This window comes from Aotus nancymaae, unplaced genomic scaffold, assembly GCF_030222135.1.
Source record: "Aotus nancymaae isolate 86718 unplaced genomic scaffold, 86718_ANA_hifiasm-v0.15.2.pri h1tg000051l, whole genome shotgun sequence".
NCBI classification, from domain to species: domain Eukaryota; kingdom Metazoa; phylum Chordata; class Mammalia; order Primates; family Aotidae; genus Aotus; species Aotus nancymaae.
In genome coordinates, this window is record NW_026988465.1 from 23,518,146 (window position 1) to 23,542,957 (window position 24,812).

Genomic DNA, 24,812 nt, shown 5'->3' on the forward strand with positions numbered 1-24,812 from the left:
TACCTTAACTAGGACTTAGGAGCTGTGAGACCTTTTCCTTCTGCTCTTCTTTTGGTGCTGAAAAACTCTTTCTTTCAATGAACACCAATGCACCTGCATACACATGTGGGCAAACAATGTGTGTAGTATGTTCCCAGGATTAGCCTTTCAGCTAAAAGGCCATATGTGGTAAGTTATGAAAATATGCAGGCTGTGAGTAGATCCTAATGATGGGCAGTTGTGAAAGGATGTATATGGTATATTTAATTTGCTACTTTCTTTCTCCGACGGCACCAACGGTCACATCATTCTGTGGTCCAATACAGTATTAATGAAAAGTAGATAAGTTTTCAAACACCTAACTAAAGTAATCGAGGTTAACAGAGGAGATTGATTTTTATTATTGATTAAACAGCTATTGTTTGGATTTCTTTCTTTCTTTCTTTTTCTTCTCCCAGAGAACCAGAGGCGGAAAACAGAGCTTCATTCCTGAGGGAGAAAAATATGAGGTTGGAATGAGTGAAACTGTTCCACAGCCTTACCTTTGAGAAGTTTTCTTTCTTAAAATTGTTCCCTCATATCCTTCTGACGTTTACTGTTGTTTTCTTTTCTGAGCCCTTGTATGGCAGGAAAGAGTTCCTAGAGAGAGATGACAAAGACGGTGTGTGTTGCAAAACCAGGCGAAAGCTGAAGATTGAAGATCTGAATGTGCCACATGCAAGGGAACTGGAGACAATGCAAATCTTGTCAAGTAAGTTGGTTGCCCAAAGTTGGTCTTGACCGGATGAAGGTTCCAAGTTGATGATTTGCCCATCACAGGAAACATTTGAAAGCTAATGGCAGGGTAGGGCCTTTATGAAAGTATGATTTAATGGAAACGCTACTTCAGAAACAGGATTCAGCCACTGATGAACCTCCTACAGATGCTTACACTCTGGGTTTAGGTGTCAATAAGAGTAACAATCTGCATTTATCACAGAGCGAATGATTTGTCTCTTGACAAGGGAAGTTGACAAAGTTCTCTGTATACAGGCGATGAACGTGATTTGATCTAAACACTTTGTACCGAGAATATTGTGTTTTGTATGAAAACAATAAAGTGACTAGCTCTGTTAGCTTTTTGTGCTTGGATTTCTTGGGGGTACTCAGCGGCATGCCAGGACATCCGTCTCGGGATTGGAATCGCCCCGAACAGCTTCTGAGATGCTCTCTCCACCTGATCTGAACCTGTGGGAGGCCAGTTCCAGGTGTTACCACCTTTGCCTCACGCTGGGATCGCTGCTCTTTCCTTCTGAACTGTCAGGATCCTGCGCTTCTTGTGGCGGGGGATCGCGTCACGGTAACCCCCACCGTGGCCTGGGGCACCGTCTGAGCGGCTTGGCAACGCAGGGGCCCTCAGCGGTAGGGCCTGCTCTATCAGCAGTGCTGAGAAGCAGGGGTCCCTGGACTTGGAGACCACGGCAGGGCCCCTTGGTGGGTGGCCCATGTCGAAGGGGGGCAGTGAGCTCACGGAGCAGGGGAAAGTTCTGCTGACACCCTCCTCGGGGGTGTCAGGCCCAAGTTTCTGGTGTCCACCCACCCCCGCCACACCTCATCAGCCTGCATCTCCAGCCCGATGGGACCCGACCACGGCCCACGCCTTCCAAGCCATCCGGGATGCCATGGCGAGGGCAGTCCCTAGTGCCCACCTGACGATCTGAAGCGCCCTCCTCCTCCAGCCGATGCGATCAGGAAAGCCGGCTCCAAGAGGTACGGAGGTCAGAAGTGCCGGGCTCCTGCGCTGCTTGTGGCAGGCGGCCTCCTTCCCCGGGACGGCCCCGGGCACCGCCTCCAGCCTTGTCCTGTGCGGCTGCGGCGGGAGAGCGCTGACACTGTGGCCGGCCGGGCGGCCGGGCACGCCAATGCGCATGCGCAAGCGGGGCCTCAGAAGCGCGAGCGCTGAGCAGGGGCTCGCGTCACAGTGACGGCCGCCGTGTCCTGGGCAACCGTCTCAGCGGTTTGCCAAGGCAGGGGCCCGCTGCGGCAGTACCTGGGCTTTGGGCGACGCCCCCCACCCCACCGCGATCGTCGCCACGGTCCCGCGATTTCCGGAGTCCGGCTTGGCGGAACCAGGCTGAGAAAACGTCCAGGGGATCTTCAGGGATGCCCAGGGCGATGGATCCCCAAGGATCCCCTAGATGTTTCAGGCCTGCCCAGACTCTGTTGGGGTGCGTCTCCTTGAAGGCTGTCCATGCTGGAAATTCCAGGTAAGGTCAGCCTGTGTGCTGCGGGGCTGCTCTATCCCCGAGGGGCTTCCCGGAAGCGAGCAGAACCGCACAGCCTCAGGAGCTGCCGGCGACTGTGGGATTTCTCCGCGTGGCTTAGTCTCCGTGTGTGTGTGCGTGTGTGTGCATGTGTGTGTGTCTGCTTGTACGTCTCCATGTGTGTTCACGTGTGTGTGCGTGTGCTTGCGCTGTATGCTTGACAAGGGACGTGGCCAGTGCTCTCCAGCGCGGTTTCTCTGAATTCCGCCTAGGTTCCCTTGTGCGTCCTTGGCCCAGCTTAGGGGCTGAGAGGCCCCGCGTTTTTTGTGTTGCTCCTGGTTTCTAAAGCCTCAGTGTAGTGGGGGTCGGGCTCCCACCCGAAAGACTGCAAATCAGCTGCCCATCCCGAAGGGGTCCCTCTCCAGATGGAAGGTGAGTACAGCACCCCCAAAACCAAACTCTTCCAAGGGCCCTTGGTCCTGCAGCACATCTAGGGCTGGCCCCGTGCTCATGACCCCTTGAGGGACTACCCTGGTGTCCTTCAACGGATGTGTATTTGGCCTACTGTGGATTCTTGTCAAAAGACACATTGAGTGAGCCTGTGATTCTGCACTTCTAGTAGGCACTCGGGGATGCCTTTGATTCTGGGTCATGATTGGGATTTCCAGGAGCAAAGTCTCTGCAGTGTTCTACGGAAGTAAGTGTTGTAGAGGTAGGGTCTGCATGTCAAGAGTATCGTCTGGATATAGTGTTCGTTTTTCTCCCTAACCACTTTCATAATTCAATCACACTGATCGGCAATATAGATGGAAACAGTGCGATCCTATGTTGACTTTTTTTTGAATGGCTCATTTAGTTGACTCTTGTTTATCTCGGGACAGATTAAATTGTATGCAGTTAGCCACGTGATGCAATCACAGAGGGCTTGGTATGATGAAGAACTGAAATCACAGCAATTTTAAGAAAACGTTAGCATGTACATAGCATCACGCCCTTCTGTTTAGGAATATTTTGTACCTACTCTGGCTTGGGAATGCTCCTTGATCTCAGCTGTCCAAGCAATTTTTGGGAGCAGGGCCTGCTGTCTCTTCCGGCCTCTAAGGAACAGGGGTCTGCACATGGGAATGGCAACATCTACCTAGAGTCTGTGTTGTGATTGCTGGTGGTTTCTAACGCTTTGGCTGCAAACACTCAGGTACTTACAGTTCTTGTAAAATATCTGTATGTATTCTTTGAAATGCTAATTGTATTCTGTCCTATAGGATGCAAATGGCACCTGAATTAGCTTAAAATGAACTTTTCTGTGGCATTTTAATTGGTTTTACCTTAACTAGGACTTAGGAGCTGTGAGACCTTTTCCTTCTGCTCTTCTTTTGGTGCTGAAAAACTCTTTCTTTCAATGAACACCAATGCACCTGCATACACATGTGGGCAAACAATGTGTGTAGTATGTTCCCAGGATTAGCCTTTCAGCTAAAAGGCCATATGTGGTAAGTTATGAAAATATGCAGGCTGTGAGTAGATCCTAATGATGGGCAGTTGTGAAAGGATGTATATGGTATATTTAATTTGCTACTTTCTTTCTCCGACGGCACCAACGGTCACATCATTCTGTGGTCCAATACAGTATTAATGAAAAGTAGATAAGTTTTCAAACACCTAACTAAAGTAATCGAGGTTAACAGAGGAGATTGATTTTTATTATTGATTAAACAGCTATTGTTTGGATTTCTTTCTTTCTTTCTTTTTCTTCTCCCAGAGAACCAGAGGCGGAAAACAGAGCTTCATTCCTGAGGGAGAAAAATATGAGGTTGGAATGAGTGAAACTGTTCCACAGCCTTACCTTTGAGAAGTTTTCTTTCTTAAAATTGTTCCCTCATATCCTTCTGACGTTTACTGTTGTTTTCTTTTCTGAGCCCTTGTATGGCAGGAAAGAGTTCCTAGAGAGAGATGACAAAGACGGTGTGTGTTGCAAAACCAGGCGAAAGCTGAAGATTGAAGATCTGAATGTGCCACATGCAAGGGAACTGGAGACAATGCAAATCTTGTCAAGTAAGTTGGTTGCCCAAAGTTGGTCTTGACCGGATGAAGGTTCCAAGTTGATGATTTGCCCATCACAGGAAACATTTGAAAGCTAATGGCAGGGTAGGGCCTTTATGAAAGTATGATTTAATGGAAACGCTACTTCAGAAACAGGATTCAGCCACTGATGAACCTCCTACAGATGCTTACACTCTGGGTTTAGGTGTCAATAAGAGTAACAATCTGCATTTATCACAGAGCGAATGATTTGTCTCTTGACAAGGGAAGTTGACAAAGTTCTCTGTATACAGGCGATGAACGTGATTTGATCTAAACACTTTGTACCGAGAATATTGTGTTTTGTATGAAAACAATAAAGTGACTAGCTCTGTTAGCTTTTTGTGCTTGGATTTCTTGGGGGTACTCAGCGGCATGCCAGGACATCCGTCTCGGGATTGGAATCGCCCCGAACAGCTTCTGAGATGCTCTCTCCACCTGATCTGAACCTGTGGGAGGCCAGTTCCAGGTGTTACCACCTTTGCCTCACGCTGGGATCGCTGCTCTTTCCTTCTGAACTGTCAGGATCCTGCGCTTCTTGTGGCGGGGGATCGCGTCACGGTAACCCCCACCGTGGCCTGGGGCACCGTCTGAGCGGCTTGGCAACGCAGGGGCCCTCAGCGGTAGGGCCTGCTCTATCAGCAGTGCTGAGAAGCAGGGGTCCCTGGACTTGGAGACCACGGCAGGGCCCCTTGGTGGGTGGCCCATGTCGAAGGGGGGCAGTGAGCTCACGGAGCAGGGGAAAGTTCTGCTGACACCCTCCTCGGGGGTGTCAGGCCCAAGTTTCTGGTGTCCACCCACCCCCGCCACACCTCATCAGCCTGCATCTCCAGCCCGATGGGACCCGACCACGGCCCACGCCTTCCAAGCCATCCGGGATGCCATGGCGAGGGCAGTCCCTAGTGCCCACCTGACGATCTGAAGCGCCCTCCTCCTCCAGCCGATGCGATCAGGAAAGCCGGCTCCAAGAGGTACGGAGGTCAGAAGTGCCGGGCTCCTGCGCTGCTTGTGGCAGGCGGCCTCCTTCCCCGGGACGGCCCCGGGCACCGCCTCCAGCCTTGTCCTGTGCGGCTGCGGCGGGAGAGCGCTGACACTGCGGCCGGCCGGGCGGCCGGGCACGCCAATGCGCATGCGCAAGCGGGGCCTCAGAAGCGCGAGCGCTGAGCAGGGGCTCGCGTCACAGTGACGGCCGCCGTGTCCTGGGCAACCGTCTCAGCGGTTTGCCAAGGCAGGGGCCCGCTGCGGCAGTACCTGGGCTTTGGGCGACGCCCCCCACCCCACCGCGATCGTCGCCACGGTCCCGCGATTTCCGGAGTCCGGCTTGGCGGAACCAGGCTGAGAAAACGTCCAGGGGATCTTCAGGGATGCCCAGGGCGATGGATCCCCAAGGATCCACTAGATGTTTCAGGCCTGCCCAGACTCTGTTGGGGTGCGTCTCCTTGAAGGCTGTCCATGCTGGAAATTCCAGGTAAGGTCAGCCTGTGTGCTGCGGGGCTGCTCTATCCCCGAGGGGCTTCCCGGAAGAGAGCAGAACCGCACAGCCTCAGGAGCTGCCTGCGACTGTGGGATTTCTCCGCGTGGCTTAGTCTCCGTGTGTGTGTGTGTGTGTGTGTGCATGTGTGTGTGTCTGCTCGTATGTCTCCGTGTGTGTTCACGTGTGTGTACCTGTGCTTGTGCTGCTTGTGGCCGGGGCTCGCGTCACAATGACTGCCGCCGTGGCCTTGGGAACTGTCTCAGCGGCTTGGCAAAGCAGGGGCCCTCAGCGGTAGGGCCTTCTCTATCAGCAGTGCTGAGAAGCAGGGGTCCCTGGACTTGGAGACCAAGGCAGGGCCCCTTGGTGGGTGGCCCATGTCGAAGGGGGGCAGTGAGCTCACGGAGCAGGGGAAAGTTCTGCTGACACCCTCCTCAGGGGTGTCAGGCCCAAGTTTCTGGTGTCCACCCACCCCCGCCACACCTCATCAGCCTGCATCTGCAGCCCGATGGGACCCGACCACGGCCCACGCCTTCTAAGCCATCCGGGATGCCATGGCGAGGGCAGTCCCTAGTGCCCACCTGACGATCTGAAGCGCCCTCCTCCTCCAGCCGATGCGATCAGGAAAGCCGGCTCCAAGAGGTACGGAGGTCAGAAGTGCCGGGCTCCTGCGCTGCTTGTGACAGGCGGCCTCCTTCCCCGGGACGGCCCCGGGCACCGCCTCCAGCCTTGTCCTGTGCGGCTGCGGCGGGAGAGCGCTGACACTGCGGCCGGCCGGGCGGCCGGGCACGCCAATGCGCATGCGCAAGCGGGGCCTCAGAAGCGCGAGCGCTGAGCAGGGGCTCGCGTCACAGTGACGGCCGCCGTGTCCTGGGCAACTGTCTCAGCGGTTTGCCAAGGCAGGGGCCCGCTGCGGCAGTACCTGGGCTTTGGGCGACGCCCCCCACCCCACCGCGATCGTCGCCACGGTCCCGCGATTTCCGGAGTCCGGCTTGGCGGAACCAGGCTGAGAAAACGTCCAGGGGATCTTCAGGGATGCCCAGGGCGATGGATCCCCAAGGATCCCCTAGATGTTTCAGGCCTGCCCAGACTCTGTTGGGGTGCGTCTCCTTGAAGACTGTCCATGCTGGAAATTCCAGGTAAGGTCAGCCTGTGTGCTGCGGGGCTGCTCTATCCCCGAGGGGCTTCCCGGAAGAGAGCAGAACCGCACAGCCTCAGGAGCTGCCGGCGACTGTGGGATTTCTCCGCGTGGCTTAGTCTCCGTGTGTGTGTGCGTGTGTGTGCATGTGTGTGTGTCTGCTTGTACGTCTCCATGTGTGTTCACGTGTGTGTGCGTGTGCTTGCGCTGTATGCTTGACAAGGGGCGTGGCCAGTGCTCTCCAGCGCGGTTTCTCTGAATTCTGCCTAGGTTCCCTTGTGCGTCCTTGGCCCAGCTTAGGGGCTGAGAGGCCCCGCGTTTTTTGTGTTGCTCCTGGTTTCTAAAGCCTCAGTGTAGTGGGGGTCGGGCTCCCACCCGAAAGACTGCAAATCAGCTGCCCATCCCGAAGGGGTCCCTCTCCAGATGGAAGGTGAGTACAGCACCCCCAAAACCAAACTCTTCCAAGGGCCCTTGGTCCTGCAGCACATCTAGGGCTGGCCCCGTGCTCATGACCCCTTGAGGGACTACCCTGGTGTCCTTCAACGGATGTGTATTTGGCCTACTGTGGATTCTTGTCAAAAGACACATTGAGTGAGCCTGTGATTCTGCACTTCTAGTAGGCACTCGGGGATGCCATTGATTCTGGGTCATGATTGGGATTTCCAGGAGCAAAGTCTCTGCAGTGTTCTACGGAAGTAAGTGTTGTAGAGGTAGGGTCTGCATGTCAAGAGTATCGTCTGGATATAGTGTTCGTTTTTCTCCCTAACCACTTTCATAATTCAATCACACTGATCGGCAATATAGATGGAAACAGTGCGATCCTATGTTGACTTTTTTTTGAATGGCTCATTTAGTTGACTCTTGTTTATCTCGGGACAGATTAAATTGTATGCAGTTAGCCACGTGATGCAATCACAGAGGGCTTGGTATGATGAAGAACTGAAATCACAGCAATTTTAAGAAAACGTTAGCATGTACATAGCATCACGCCCTTCTGTTTAGGAATATTTTGTACCTACTCTGGCTTGGGAATGCTCCTTGATCTCAGCTGTCCAAGCAATTTTTGGGAGCAGGGCCTGCTGTCTCTTCCGGCCTCTAAGGAACAGGGGTCTGCACATGGGAATGGCAACATCTACCTAGAGTCTGTGTTGTGATTGCTGGTGGTTTCTAACGCTTTGGCTGCAAACACTCAGGTACTTACAGTTCTTGTAAAATATCTGTATGTATTCTTTGAAATGCTAATTGTATTCTGTCCTATAGGATGCAAATGGCACCTGAATTAGCTTAAAATGAACTTTTCTGTGGCATTTTAATTGGTTTTACCTTAACTAGGACTTAGGAGCTGTGAGACCTTTTCCTTCTGCTCTTCTTTTGGTGCTGAAAAACTCTTTCTTTCAATGAACACCAATGCACCTGCATACACATGTGGGCAAACAATGTGTGTAGTATGTTCCCAGGATTAGCCTTTCAGCTAAAAGGCCATATGTGGTAAGTTATGAAAATATGCAGGCTGTGAGTAGATCCTAATGATGGGCAGTTGTGAAAGGATGTATATGGTATATTTAATTTGCTACTTTCTTTCTCCGACGGCACCAACGGTCACATCATTCTGTGGTCCAATACAGTATTAATGAAAAGTAGATAAGTTTTCAAACACCTAACTAAAGTAATCGAGGTTAACAGAGGAGATTGATTTTTATTATTGATTAAACAGCTATTGTTTGGATTTCTTTCTTTCTTTCTTTTTCTTCTCCCAGAGAACCAGAGGCGGAAAACAGAGCTTCATTCCTGAGGGAGAAAAATATGAGGTTGGAATGAGTGAAACTGTTCCACAGCCTTACCTTTGAGAAGTTTTCTTTCTTAAAATTGTTCCCTCATATCCTTCTGACGTTTACTGTTGTTTTCTTTTCTGAGCCCTTGTATGGCAGGAAAGAGTTCCTAGAGAGAGATGACAAAGACGGTGTGTGTTGCAAAACCAGGCGAAAGCTGAAGATTGAAGATCTGAATGTGCCACATGCAAGGGAACTGGAGACAATGCAAATCTTGTCAAGTAAGTTGGTTGCCCAAAGTTGGTCTTGACCGGATGAAGGTTCCAAGTTGATGATTTGCCCATCACAGGAAACATTTGAAAGCTAATGGCAGGGTAGGGCCTTTATGAAAGTATGATTTAATGGAAACGCTACTTCAGAAACAGGATTCAGCCACTGATGAACCTCCTACAGATGCTTACACTCTGGGTTTAGGTGTCAATAAGAGTAACAATCTGCATTTATCACAGAGCGAATGATTTGTCTCTTGACAAGGGAAGTTGACAAAGTTCTCTGTATACAGGCGATGAACGTGATTTGATCTAAACACTTTGTACCGAGAATATTGTGTTTTGTATGAAAACAATAAAGTGACTAGCTCTGTTAGCTTTTTGTGCTTGGATTTCTTGGGGGTACTCAGCGGCATGCCAGGACATCCGTCTCGGGATTGGAATCGCCCCGAACAGCTTCTGAGATGCTCTCTCCACCTGATCTGAACCTGTGGGAGGCCAGTTCCAGGTGTTACCACCTTTGCCTCACGCTGGGATCGCTGCTCTTTCCTTCTGAACTGTCAGGATCCTGCGCTTCTTGAGGCGGGGGATCGCGTCACGGTAACCCCCACCGTGGCCTGGGGCACCGTCTGAGCGGCTTGGCAACGCAGGGGCCCTCAGCGGTAGGGCCTGCTCTATCAGCAGTGCTGAGAAGCAGGGGTCCCTGGACTTGGAGACCACGGCAGGGCCCCTTGGTGGGTGGCCCATGTCGAAGGGGGGCAGTGAGCTCACGGAGCAGGGGAAAGTTCTGCTGACACCCTCCTCGAGGGTATCACGCCCATGTTTCTGGGGTCCACCGATCCCCGCCACACCTCATCAGCCTGCATCTCCAGCCCGATGGGACCCGACCACGGCCCACGCCTTCTAAGCCATCCGGGATGCCATGGCGAGGGCAGTCCCTAGTGCCCACCTGACGATCTGAAGCGCCCTCCTCCTCCAGCCGATGCGATCAGGAAAGCCGGCTCCAAGAGGTACGGAGGTCAGAAGTGCCGGGCTCCTGCGCTGCTTGTGGCAGGCGGCCTCCTTCCCCGGGACGGCCCCGGGCACCGCCTCCAGCCTTGTCCTGTGCGGCTGCGGCGGGAGAGCGCTGACACTGCGGCCGGCCGGGCGGCCGGGCACGCCAATGCGCATGCGCAAGCGGGGCCTCAGAAGCGCGAGCGCTGAGCAGGGGCTCGCGTCACAGTGACGGCCGCCGTGTCCTGGGCAACCGTCTCAGCGGTTTGCCAAGGCAGGGGCCCGCTGCGGCAGTACCTGGGCTTTGGGCGACGCCCCCCACCCCACCGCGATCGTCGCCACGGTCCCGCGATTTCCGGAGTCCGGCTTGGCGGAACCAGGCTGAGAAAACGTCCAGGGGATCTTCAGGGATGCCCAGGGCGATGGATCCCCAAGGATCCCCTAGATGTTTCAGGCCTGCCCAGACTCTGTTGGGGTGCGTCTCCTTGAAGGCTGTCCATGCTGGAAATTCCAGGTAAGGTCAGCCTGTGTGCTGCGGGGCTGCTCTATCCCCGAGGGGCTTCCCGGAAGAGAGCAGAACCGCACAGCCTCAGGAGCTGCCGGCGACTGTGGGATTTCTCCGCGTGGCTTAGTCTCCGTGTGTGTGTGTGTGTGTGCATGTGTGTGTGTCTGCTTGTACGTCTCCATGTGTGTTCACGTGTGTGTGCGTGTGCTTGCGCTGTATGCTTGACAAGGGGCGTGGCCAGTGCTCTCCAGCGCGGTTTCTCTGAATTCTGCCTAGGTTCCCTTGTGCGTCCTTGGCCCAGCTTAGGGGCTGAGAGGCCCCGCGTTTTTTGTGTTGCTCCTGGTTTCTAAAGCCTCAGTGTAGTGGGGGTCGGGCTCCCACCCGAAAGACTGCAAATCAGCTGCCCATCCCGAAGGGGTCCCTCTCCAGATGGAAGGTGAGTACAGCACCCCCAAAACCAAACTCTTCCAAGGGCCCTTGGTCCTGCAGCACATCTAGGGCTGGCCCCGTGCTCATGACCCCTTGAGGGACTACCCTGGTGTCCTTCAACGGATGTGTATTTGGCCTACTGTGGATTCTTGTCAAAAGACACATTGAGTGAGCCTGTGATTCTGCACTTCTAGTAGGCACTCGGGGATGCCATTGATTCTGGGTCATGATTGGGATTTCCAGGAGCAAAGTCTCTGCAGTGTTCTACGGAAGTAAGTGTTGTAGAGGTAGGGTCTGCATGTCAAGAGTATCGTCTGGATATAGTGTTCGTTTTTCTCCCTAACCACTTTCATAATTCAATCACACTGATCGGCAATATAGATGGAAACAGTGCGATCCTATGTTGACTTTTTTTTGAATGGCTCATTTAGTTGACTCTTGTTTATCTCGGGACAGATTAAATTGTATGCAGTTAGCCACGTGATGCAATCACAGAGGGCTTGGTATGATGAAGAACTGAAATCACAGCAATTTTAAGAAAACGTTAGCATGTACATAGCATCACGCCCTTCTGTTTAGGAATATTTTGTACCTACTCTGGCTTGGGAATGCTCCTTGATCTCAGCTGTCCAAGCAATTTTTGGGAGCAGGGCCTGCTGTCTCTTCCGGCCTCTAAGGAACAGGGGTCTGCACATGGGAATGGCAACATCTACCTAGAGTCTGTGTTGTGATTGCTGGTGGTTTCTAACGCTTTGGCTGCAAACACTCAGGTACTTACAGTTCTTGTAAAATATCTGTATGTATTCTTTGAAATGCTAATTGTATTCTGTCCTATAGGATGCAAATGGCACCTGAATTAGCTTAAAATGAACTTTTCTGTGGCATTTTAATTGGTTTTACCTTAACTAGGACTTAGGAGCTGTGAGACCTTTTCCTTCTGCTCTTCTTTTGGTGCTGAAAAACTCTTTCTTTCAATGAACACCAATGCACCTGCATACACATGTGGGCAAACAATGTGTGTAGTATGTTCCCAGGATTAGCCTTTCAGCTAAAAGGCCATATGTGGTAAGTTATGAAAATATGCAGGCTGTGAGTAGATCCTAATGATGGGCAGTTGTGAAAGGATGTATATGGTATATTTAATTTGCTACTTTCTTTCTCCGACGGCACCAACGGTCACATCATTCTGTGGTCCAATACAGTATTAATGAAAAGTAGATAAGTTTTCAAACACCTAACTAAAGTAATCGAGGTTAACAGAGGAGATTGATTTTTATTATTGATTAAACAGCTATTGTTTGGATTTCTTTCTTTCTTTCTTTTTCTTCTCCCAGAGAACCAGAGGCGGAAAACAGAGCTTCATTCCTGAGGGAGAAAAATATGAGGTTGGAATGAGTGAAACTGTTCCACAGCCTTACCTTTGAGAAGTTTTCTTTCTTAAAATTGTTCCCTCATATCCTTCTGACGTTTACTGTTGTTTTCTTTTCTGAGCCCTTGTATGGCAGGAAAGAGTTCCTAGAGAGAGATGACAAAGACGGTGTGTGTTGCAAAACCAGGCGAAAGCTGAAGATTGAAGATCTGAATGTGCCACATGCAAGGGAACTGGAGACAATGCAAATCTTGTCAAGTAAGTTGGTTGCCCAAAGTTGGTCTTGACCGGATGAAGGTTCCAAGTTGATGATTTGCCCATCACAGGAAACATTTGAAAGCTAATGGCAGGGTAGGGCCTTTATGAAAGTATGATTTAATGGAAACGCTACTTCAGAAACAGGATTCAGCCACTGATGAACCTCCTACAGATGCTTACACTCTGGGTTTAGGTGTCAATAAGAGTAACAATCTGCATTTATCACAGAGCGAATGATTTGTCTCTTGACAAGGGAAGTTGACAAAGTTCTCTGTATACAGGCGATGAACGTGATTTGATCTAAACACTTTGTACCGAGAATATTGTGTTTTGTATGAAAACAATAAAGTGACTAGCTCTGTTAGCTTTTTGTGCTTGGATTTCTTGGGGGTACTCAGCGGCATGCCAGGACATCCGTCTCGGGATTGGAATCGCCCCGAACAGCTTCTGAGATGCTCTCTCCACCTGATCTGAACCTGTGGGAGGCCAGTTCCAGGTGTTACCACCTTTGCCTCACGCTGGGATCGCTGCTCTTTCCTTCTGAACTGTCAGGATCCTGCGCTTCTTGTGGCGGGGGATCGCGTCACGGTAACCCCCACCGTGGCCTGGGGCACCGTCTGAGCGGCTTGGCAACGCAGGGGCCCTCAGCGGTAGGGCCTGCTCTATCAGCAGTGCTGAGAAGCAGGGGTCCCTGGACTTGGAGACCACGGCAGGGCCCCTTGGTGGGTGGCCCATGTCGAAGGGGGGCAGTGAGCTCACGGAGCAGGGGAAAGTTCTGCTGACACCCTCCTCGAGGGTATCACGCCCATGTTTCTGGGGTCCACCGATCCCCGCCACACCTCATCAGCCTGCATCTCCAGCCCGATGGGACCCGACCACGGCCCACGCCTTCCAAGCCATCCGGGATGCCATGGCGAGGGCAGTCCCTAGTGCCCACCTGACGATCTGAAGCGCCCTCCTCCTCCAGCCGATGCGATCAGGAAAGCCGGCTCCAAGAGGTACGGAGGTCAGAAGTGCCGGGCTCCTGCGCTGCTTGTGGCAGGCGGCCTCCTTCCCCGGGACGGCCCCGGGCACCGCCTCCAGCCTTGTCCTGTGCGGCTGCGGCGGGAGAGCGCTGACACTGCGGCCGGCCGGGCGGCCGGGCACGCCAATGCGCATGCGCAAGCGGGGCCTCAGAAGCGCGAGCGCTGAGCAGGGGCTCGCGTCACAGTGACGGCCGCCGTGTCCTGGGCAACCGTCTCAGCGGTTTGCCAAGGCAGGGGCCCGCTGCGGCAGTACCTGGGCTTTGGGCGACGCCCCCCACCCCACCGCGATCGTCGCCACGGTCCCGCGATTTCCGGAGTCCGGCTTGGCGGAACCAGGCTGAGAAAACGTCCAGGGGATCTTCAGGGATGCCCAGGGCGATGGATCCCCAAGGATCCCCTAGATGTTTCAGGCCTGCCCAGACTCTGTTGGGGTGCGTCTCCTTGAAGGCTGTCCATGCTGGAAATTCCAGGTAAGGTCAGCCTGTGTGCTGCGGGGCTGCTCTATCCCCGAGGGGCTTCCCGGAAGAGAGCAGAACCGCACAGCCTCAGGAGCTGCCTGCGACTGTGGGATTTCTCCGCGTGGCTTAGTCTCCGTGTGTGTGTGTGTGTGTGTGTGTGTGTGTCTGCTCGTATGTCTCCGTGTGTGTTCACGTGTGTGTACCTGTGCTTGTGCTGCTTGTGGCTGGGGCTCGCGTCACAATGACTGCCGCCGTGGCCTTGGGAACCGTCTGAGCGGCTTGGCAAAGCAGGGGCCCTCAGCGGTAGGGCCTTCTCTGTCAGCAGTGCTGAGAAGCAGGGGTCCCTGGACTTGCAGACCAAGGCAGGGCCCCTTGGTGGGTGGCCCATGTCGAAGGGGGGCAGTGAGCTCACGGAGCAGGGGAAAGTTCTGCTGACACCCTCCTCAGGGGTGTCAGGCCCAAGTTTCTGGTGTCCACCCACCCCCGCCACACCTCATCAGCCTGCATCTCCAGCCCGATGGGACCCGACCACGGCCCACGCCTTCTAAGCCATCCGGGATGCCATGGCGAGGGCAGTCCCTAGTGCCCACCTGACGATCTGAAGCGCCCTCCTCCTCCAGCCGATGCGATCAGGAAAGCCGGCTCCAAGAGGTACGGAGGTCAGAAGTGCCGGGCTCCTGCGCTGCTTGTGGCAGGCGGCCTCCTTCCCCGGGACGGCCCCGGGCACCGCCTCCAGCCTTGTCCTGTGCGGCTGCGGCGGGAGAGCGCTGACACTGCGGCCGGCCGGGCGGCCGGGCACGCCAATGCGCATGCGCAAGCGGGGCCTCAGAAGCGCGAGCGCTGAGCAGGGGCTCGCGTCACAGTGACGGCCGCCGTGTCCTGGGCAACCGTCTCAGCGGTTTGCCAAGGCAGGGGCCCGCTGCGGCTGTACCTGGGCTTTGGGCGACGCCCCCCACCCCACCGCGATCGTCGCCACGGTCCCGCGATTTCCGGAGTCCGGCTTGGCGGAACCAGGCTGAGAAAACGTCCAGGGGATCTTCAGGGATGCCCAGGGCGATGGATCCCCAAGGATCCCCTAGATGTTTCAGGCCTGCCCAGACTCTGTTGGGGTGCGTCTCCTTGAAGGCTGTCCATGCTGGAAATTCCAGGTAAGGTCAGCCTGTGTGCTGCGGGGCTGCTCTATCCCCGAGGGGCTTCCCGGAAGAGAGCAGAACCGCACAGCCTCAGGAGCTGCCTGCGACTGTGGGATTTCTCCGCGTGGCTTAGTCTCCGTGTGTGTGTGTGTGTGTGTGTGTGTGTGTGTGTGTGTCTGCTCGTATGTCTCCGTGTGTGTTCACGTGTGTGTACCTGTGCTTGTGCTGCTTGTGGCTGGGGCTCGCGTCACAATGACTGCCGCCGTGGCCTTGGGAACCGTCTCAGCGGCTTGGCAAAGCAGGGGCCCTCAGCGGTAGGGCCTTCTCTGTCAGCAGTGCTGAGAAGCAGGGGTCCCTGGACTTGCAGACCAAGGCAGGGCCCCTTGGTGGGTGGCCCATGTCGAAGGGGGGCAGTGAGCTCACGGAGCAGGGGAAAGTTCTGCTGACACCCTCCTCGGGGGTGTCAGGCCCAAGTTTCTGGTGTCCACCCACCCCCGACACACCTCATCAGCCTGCATCTCCAGCCCGATGGGACCCGACCACGGCCCACGCCTTCTAAGCCATCCGGGATGCCATGGCGAGGGCAGTCCCTAGTGCCCACCTGACGATCTGAAGCGCCCTCCTCCTCCAGCCGATGCGATCAGGAAAGCCGGCTCCAAGAGGTACGGAGGTCAGAAGTGCCGGGCTCCTGCGCTGCTTGTGGCAGGCGGCCTCCTTCCCCGGGACGGCCCCGGGCACCGCCTCCAGCCTTGTCCTGTGCGGCTGCGGCGGGAGAGCGCTGACACTGCGGCCGGCCGGGCGGCCGGGCACGCCAATGCGCATGCGCAAGCGGGGCCTCAGAAGCGCGAGCGCTGAGCAGGGGCTCGCGTCACAGTGACGGCCGCCGTGTCCTGGGCAACCGTCTCAGCGGTTTGCCAAGGCAGGGGCCCGCTGCGGCAGTACCTGGGCTTTGGGCGACGCCCCCCACCCCACCGCGATCGTCGCCACGGTCCCGCGATTTCCGGAGTCCGGCTTGGCGGAACCAGGCTGAGAAAACGTCCAGGGGATCTTCAGGGATGCCCAGGGCGATGGATCCCCAAGGATCCCCTAGATGTTTCAGGCCTGCCCAGACTCTGTTGGGGTGCGTCTCCTTGAAGGCTGTCCATGCTGGAAATTCCAGGTAAGGTCAGCCTGTGTGCTGCGGGGCTGCTCTATCCCCGAGGGGCTTCCCGGAAGAGAGCAGAACCGCACAGCCTCAGGAGCTGCCGGCGACTGTGGGATTTCTCCGCGTGGCTTAGTCTCCGTGTGTGTGTGCGTGTGTGTGCATGTGTGTGTGTCTGCTCGTATGTCTCCGTGTGTGTTCACGTGTGTGTGCGTGTGCTTGCGCTGTATGCTTGACAAGGGGCGTGGCCAGTGCACTCTGGCGCGGTTTCTCTGAAGTCCGCCTAGGTTCCCGTGTGCGTCCTTGGCCCAGCTTAGGGGCTGAGAGGCCCCGCGTTTTTTGTGTTGCTCCTGGTTTCTAAAGCCTCAGTGTAGTGGGGGTCGGGCTCCCACCCGAAAGACTGCAGATCAGCTGCCCGTCGCGAAGGGGTCCCTCTCCAGATGGAAGGTGAGTACAGCACCCCCAAAACCAAACTCTTCCAAGGGCCCTTGGTCCTGCAGCACATCTAGGGCTGGCCCCGTGCTCATGACCCTTTGAGGGACTACCCTGGTGTCCTTCAACGGATGTGTATTTGACCTACTGTGGATTCTTGTCAAAAGACACATTGAGTGAGCCTGTGATTCTGCACTTCTAGTAGGCACTCGCGAATGCCATTGATTCTGGGTCATGATTGGGATTTCCAGGAGCAAGTCTCTGCAGTGTTCTACGGAAGTAAGTGTTGTAGAGGTAGGGTCTGCATGTCAAGAGTATCGTCTGGATATAGTGTTCGTTTTTCTCCCTAACCACTTTCATAATTCAAACACACTGATCGGCAATATAGATGGAAACAGTGCGATCCTATGTTGACTTTTTTTTGAATGGCTCATTTAGTTGACTCTTGTTTATCTCGGGACAGATTAAATTGTATGCAGTTAGCCACGTGATGCAATCACAGAGGGCTTGGTATGATGAAGAACTGAAATCACAGCAATTTTAAGAAAACGTTAGCATGTACATAGCATCACGCCCTTCTGTTTAGGAATATTTTGTACCTACTCTGGCTTGGGAATGCTCCTTGATCTCAGCTGTCCAAGCAATTTTTGGGAGCAGGGCCTGCTGTCTCTTCCGGCCTCTAAGGAACAGGGGTCTGCACATGGGAATGGCAACATCTACCTAGAGTCTGTGTTGTGATTGCTGGTGGTTTCTAACGCTTTGGCTGCAAACACTCAGGTACTTACAGTTCTTGTAAAATATCTGTATGTATTCTTTGAAATGCTAATTGTATTCTGTCCTATAGGATGCAAATGGCACCTGAATTAGCTTAAAATGAACTTTTCTGTGGCATTTTAATTGGTTTTACCTTAACTAGGACTTAGGAGCTGTGAGACCTTTTCCTTCTGCTCTTCTTTTGGTGCTGAAAAACTCTTTCTTTCAATGAACACCAATGCACCTGCATACACATGTGGGCAAACAATGTGTGTAGTATGTTCCCAGGATTAGCCTTTCAGCTAAAAGGCCATATGTGGTAAGTTATGAAAATATGCAGGCTGTGAGTAGATCCTAATGATGGGCAGTTGTGAAAGGATGTATATGGTATATTTAATTTGCTACTTTCTTTCTCCGACGGCACCAATGGTCACATCATTCTGTGGCCAATACAGTATTAATGAAAAGTAGATAAGTTTTCAAACACCTAACTAAAGTAATCGAGGTTAACAGAGGAGATTGATTTTTATTATTGATTAAACAGCTATTGTTTGGATTTCTTTCTTTCTTTCTTTTTCTTCTCCCAGAGAACCAGAGGCGGAAAACAGAGCTTCATTCCTGAGGGAGAAAAATATGAGGTTGGAATGAGTGAAACTGTTCCACAGCCTTACCTTTGAGAAGTTTTCTTTCTTAAAATTGTTCCCTCATATCCTTCTGACGTTTACTGTTGTTTTCTTTTCTGAGCCCTTGTATGGCAGGAAAGAGTTCCTAGAGAGAGATGACAAAGACGGTGTGTGTTGCAAAACCAGGCGAAAGCTGAAGATTGAAGATCTGAATGTGCCACATGCAAGGGAACTGGAGACAATGCAAATCTTGTTAAGTAAGTTGGTTGCCCAAAGTTGGTCTTGACCGGATGAAGGTTCCAAGTTGATGATTTGCCCATCACAGGAAACATTTGAAAGCTAATGGCAGGGTAGGGCCTTTATGAAAGTATGATTTAATGGAAACGCTACTTCAGAAACAGGATTCAGCCACTGATGAACCTCCTACAGATGGTTACACTCTGGGTTTAGGTGTCAATAAGAGTAACAATCTGCATTTATCACAGAGCGAATGATTTGTCTCTTGACAAGGGAAGTTGACAAAGTTCTCTGTATACAGGCGATGAACGTGATTTGATCTAAACACTTTGTACCGAGAATATTGTGTTTTGTATGAAAACAATAAAGTGACTAGCTCTGTTAGCTTTTTGTGCTTGGATTTCTTGGGGGTACTCAGCGGCATGCCAGGACATCCGTCTCGGGATTGGAATCGCCCCGAACAGCTTCTGAGATGCTCTCTCCACCTGATCTGAACCTGTGGGAGGCCAGTTCCAGGTGCTACCACCTTTGCCTCACGCTGGGATCGCTGCTCTTTCCTTCTGAACTGTCAGGATCCTGCGCTTCTTGTGGCGGGGGATCGCGTCACGGTAACCCCCACCGTGGCCTGGGGCACCGTCTGAGCGTCTTGGCAACGCAGGGGCCCTCAGCGGTAGGGCCTGCTCTATCAGCAGTGCTGAGAAGCAGGGGTCCCTGGACTTGGAGACCACGGCAGGGCCCCTTGGTGGGTGGCCCATGTCGAAGGGGGGCAGTGAGCTCACGGAGCAGGGGAAAGTTCTGCTGACACCCTCCTCGAGGGTATCACGCCCATGTTTCTGGGGTCCACCGATCCCCGCCACACCTCATCAGCCTGCATCTCCAGCCCGATGGGACCCGACCACGGCCCACGCCTTCCAAGCCATCCGGGATGCCATGGCGAGGGCAGTCCCTAGTGCCCACCTGACGATCTGAAGCGCCCTCCTCCTCCAGCCGATGCGATCAGGAAAGCCGGCTCCAAGAGGTACGGAGGTCAGAAGTGCCGGGCTCCTGCGCTGCTTGTGGCAGGCGGCCTCCTTCCCCGGGACGGCCCCGGGCACCGCCTCCAGCCTTGTCCTGTGCGGCTGCGGCGGGAGAGCGCTGACACTGCGGCCGGCCTGGCGGCCGGGCACGCCAATGCGCATGCGCAAGCGGGGCCACAGCAGCGCGAGCGCTGAGCAGGGGCTCGCGTCACAGTGATGGCCGCCGTGTCCTGGGCAACCGTCTCAGCGGTTTGCCAAGGCAGGGGCCCGCTGCGGCAGTACCTGGGCTTTGGGCGACGCCCCCCACCCCACCGCGATCGTCGCCACGGTCCCGCGATTTCCGGAGTCCGGCTTGGCGGAACCAGGCTGAGAAAACGTCCAGGGGATCTTCAGGGATGCCCAGGGCGATGGATCCCCAAGGATCCCCTAGATGTTTCAGGCATGCCCAGACTCTGTTGGGGTGCGTCTCCTTGAAGGCTGTCCATGCTGGAAATTCCAGGTAAGGTCAGCCTGTGTGCTGCGGGGCTGCTCTATCCCCGAGGGGCTTCCCGGAAGAGAGCAGAACCGCACAGCCTCAGGAGCTGCCTGCGACTGTGGGATTTCTCCGCGTGGCTTAGTCTCCGTGTGTGTGTGTGTGTGTGTGTGTGCATGTGTGTGTGTCTGCTCGTATGTCTCCGTGTGTGTTCACGTGTGTGTACCTGTGCTTGTGCTGCTTGTGGCCGGGGCTCGCGTCACAATGATTGCCGCCGTGGCCTTGGGAACCGTCTCAGCGGCTTGGCAAAGCAGGGGCCCTCAGCGGTAGGGCCTTCTCTATCAGCAGTGCTGAGAAGCAGGGGTCCCTGGACTTGGAGACCAAGGCAGGGCCCCTTGGTGGGTGGCCCATGTCGAAGGGGGGCAGTGAGCTCACGGAGCAGGGGAAAGTTCTGCTGACACCCTCCTCGGGGGTGTCAGGCCCAAGTTTCTGGTGTCCACCCACCCCCGCCACACCTCATCAGCCTGCATCTCCAGCCCGATGGGACCCGACCACGGCCCACGCCTTCTAAGCCATCCGGGATGCCATGGCGAGGGCAGTCCCTAGTGCCCACCTGACGATCTGAAGCGCCCTCCTCCTCCAGCCGATGCGATCAGGAAAGCCGGCTCCAAGAGGTACGGAGGTCAGAAGTGCCGGGCTCCTGCGCTGCTTGTGGCAGGCGGCCTCCTTCCCCGGGACGGCCCCGGGCACCGCCTCCAGCCTTGTCCTGTGCGGCTGCGGCGGGAGAGCGCTGACACTGCGGCCGGCCGGGCGGCCGGGCACGCCAATGCGCATGCGCAAGCGGGGCCTCAGAAGCGCGAGCGCTGAGCAGGGGCTCGCGTCACAGTGACGGCCGCCGTGTCCTGGGCAACCGTCTCAGCGGTTTGCCAAGGCAGGGGCCCGCTGCGGCAGTACCTGGGCTTTGGGCGACGCCCCCCACCCCACCGCGATCGTCGCCACGGTCCCGCGATTTCCGGAGTCCGGCTTGGCGGAACCAGGCTGAGAAAACGTCCAGGGGATCTTCAGGGATGCCCAGGGCGATGGATCCCCAAGGATCCCCTAGATGTTTCAGGCATGCCCAGACTCTGTTGGGGTGCGTCTCCTTGAAGGCTGTCCATGCTGGAAATTCCAGGTAAGGTCAGCCTGTGTGCTGCGGGGCTGCTCTATCCCCGAGGGGCTTCCCGGAAGAGAGCAGAACCGCACAGCCTCAGGAGCTGCCTGCGACTGTGGGATTTCTCCGCGTGGCTTAGTCTCCGTGTGTGTGTGTGTGTGTGTGTGTGCATGTGTGTGTGTCTGCTCGTATGTCTCCGTGTGTGTTCACGTGTGTGTACCTGTGCTTGTGCTGCTTGTGGCCGGGGCTCGCGTCACAATGACTGCCGCCGTGGCCTTGGGAACCGTCTCAGCGGCTTGGCAAAGCAGGGGCCCTCAGCGGTAGGGCCTTCTCTATCAGCAGTGCTGAGAAGCAGGGGTCCCTGGACTTGGAGACCAAGGCAGGGCCCCTTGGTGGGTGGCCCATGTCGAAGGGGGGCAGTGAGCTCACGGAGCAGGGGAATCTTCTGCTGACACCCTCCTCGAGGGTATCACGCCCATGTTTCTGGGGTCCACCGATCCCCGCCACACCTCATCAGCCTGCATCTCCAGCCCGATGGGACCCGACCACGGCTCACGCCTTCCAAGCCATCCGGGATGCCATGGCGAGGGCAGTCCCTAGTGCCCACCTGACGATCTGAAGCGCCCTCCTCCTCCAGCCGATGCGATCAGGAAAGCCGGCTCCAAGAGGTACGGAGGTCAGAAGTGCCGGGCTCCTGCGCTGCTTGTGGCAGGCGGCCTCCTTCCCCGGGACGGCCCCGGGCACCGCCTCCAGCCTTGTCCTGTGCGGCTGCGGCGGGAGAGCGCTGACACTGCGGCCGGCCGGGCGGCCGGGCACGCCAATGCGCATGCGCAAGCGGGGCCACAGCAGCGCGAGCGCTGAGCAGGGGCTCGCGTCACAGTGATGGCCGCCGTGTCCTGGGCAACCGTCTCAGCGGTTTGCCAAGGCAGGGGCCCGCTGCGGCAGTACCTGGGCTTTGGGCGACGCCCCCCACCCCACCGCGATCGTCGCCACGGTCCCGCGATTTCCGGAGTCCGGCTTGGCGGAACCAGGCTGAGAAAACGTCCAGGGGATCTTCAGGGATGCCCAGGGCGATGGATCCCCAAGGATCCCCTAGATGTTTCAGGCCTGCCCAGACTCTGTTGGGGTGCGTCTCCTTGAAGGCTGTCCATGCTGGAAATTCCAGGTAAGGTCAGCCTGTGTGCTGCGGGGCTGCTCTATCCCCGAGGGGCTTCCCGGAAGAGAGCAGAACCGCACAGCCTCAGGAGCTGCCGGCGACTGTGGGATTTCTCCGCGTGGCTTAGTCTCCGTGTGTGTGTGCGTGTGTGTGCATGTGTGTGTCTGCTCGTATGTCTCCGTGTGTGTTCACGTGTGTGTGCGTGTGCTTGCGCTGTATGCTTGACAAGGGGCGTGGCCAGTGCACTCTGGCGCGGTTTCTCTGAAGTCCGCCTAGGTTCCCGTGTGCGTCCTTGGCCCAGCTTAGGGGCTGAGAGGCCCCGCGTTTTTTGTGTTGCTCCTGGTTTCTAAAGCCTCAGTGTAGTGGGGGTCGGGCTCCCACCCGAAAGACTGCAGATCAGCTGCCCGTCGCGAAGGGGTCCCTCTCCAGATGGAAGGTGAGTACAGCACCCCCAAAACCAAACTCTTCCAAGGGCCCTTGGTCCTGCAGCACATCTAGGGCTGGCCCCGTGCTCATGACCCTTTGAGGGACTACCCTGGTGTCCTTCAACGGATGTGTATTTGACCTACTGTGGATTCTTGTCAAAAGACACATTGAGTGAGCCTGTGATTCTGCACTTCTAGTAGGCACTCGCGAATGCCATTGATTCTGGGTCATGATTGGGATTTCCAGGAGCAAGTCTCTGCAGTGTTCTACGGAAGTAAGTGTTGTAGAGGTAGGGTCTGCATGTCAAGAGTATCGTCTGGATATAGTGTTCGTTTTTCTCCCTAACCACTTTCATAATTCAAACACACTGATCGGCAATATAGATGGAAACAGTGCGATCCTATGTTGACTTTTTTTTGAATGGCTCATTTAGTTGACTCTTGTTTATCTCGGGACAGATTAAATTGTATGCAGTTAGCCACGTGATGCAATCACAGAGGGCTTGGTATGATGAAGAACTGAAATCACAGCAATTTTAAGAAAACGTTAGCATGTACATAGCATCACGCCCTTCTGTTTAGGAATATTTTGTACCTACTCTGGCTTGGGAATGCTCCTTGATCTCAGCTGTCCAAGCAATTTTTGGGAGCAGGGCCTGCTGTCTCTTCCGGCCTCTAAGGAACAGGGGTCTGCACATGGGAATGGCAACATCTACCTAGAGTCTGTGTTGTGATTGCTGGTGGTTTCTAACGCTTTGGCTGCAAACACTCAGGTACTTACAGTTCTTGTAAAATATCTGTATGTATTCTTTGAAATGCTAATTGTATTCTGTCCTATAGGATGCAAATGGCACCTGAATTAGCTTAAAATGAACTTTTCTGTGGCATTTTAATTGGTTTTACCTTAACTAGGACTTAGGAGCTGTGAGACCTTTTCCTTCTGCTCTTCTTTTGGTGCTGAAAAACTCTTTCTTTCAATGAACACCAATGCACCTGCATACACATGTGGGCAAACAATGTGTGTAGTATGTTCCCAGGATTAGCCTTTCAGCTAAAAGGCCATATGTGGTAAGTTATGAAAATATGCAGGCTGTGAGTAGATCCTAATGATGGGCAGTTGTGAAAGGATGTATATGGTATATTTAATTTGCTACTTTCTTTCTCCGACGGCACCAACGGTCACATCATTCTGTGGCCAATACAGTATTAATGAAAAGTAGATAAGTTTTCAAACACCTAACTAAAGTAATCGAGGTTAACAGAGGAGATTGATTTTTATTATTGATTAAACAGCTATTGTTTGGATTTCTTTCTTTCTTTCTTTTTCTTCTCCCAGAGAACCAGAGGCGGAAAACAGAGCTTCATTCCTGAGGGAGAAAAATATGAGGTTGGAATGAGTGAAACTGTTCCACAGCCTTACCTTTGAGAAGTTTTCTTTCTTAAAATTGTTCCCTCATATCCTTCTGACGTTTACTGTTGTTTTCTTTTCTGAGCCCTTGTATGGCAGGAAAGAGTTCCTAGAGAGAGATGACAAAGACGGTGTGTGTTGCAAAACCAGGCGAAAGCTGAAGATTGAAGATCTGAATGTGCCACATGCAAGGGAACTGGAGACAATGCAAATCTTGTTAAGTAAGTTGGTTGCCCAAAGTTGGTCTTGACCGGATGAAGGTTCCAAGTTGATGATTTGCCCATCACAGGAAACATTTGAAAGCTAATGGCAGGGTAGGGCCTTTATGAAAGTATGATTTAATGGAAACGCTACTTCAGAAACAGGATTCAGCCACTGATGAACCTCCTACAGATGCTTACACTCTGGGTTTAGGTGTCAATAAGAGTAACAATCTGCATTTATCACAGAGCGAATGATTTGTCTCTTGACAAGGGAAGTTGACAAAGTTCTCTGTATACAGGCGATGAACGTGATTTGATCTAAACACTTTGTACCGAGAATATTGTGTTTTGTATGAAAACAATAAAGTGACTAGCTCTGTTAGCTTTTTGTGCTTGGATTTCTTGGGGGTACTCAGCGGCATGCCAGGACATCCGTCTCGGGATTGGAATCGCCCCGAACAGCTTCTGAGATGCTCTCTCCACCTGATCTGAACCTGTGGGAGGCCAGTTCCAGGTGCTACCACCTTTGCCTCACGCTGGGATCGCTGCTCTTTCCTTCTGAACTGTCAGGATCCTGCGCTTCTTGTGGCGGGGGATCGCGTCACGGTAACCCCCACCGTGGCCTGGGGCACCGTCTGAGCGGCTTGGCAACGCAGGGGCCCTCAGCGGTAGGGCCTG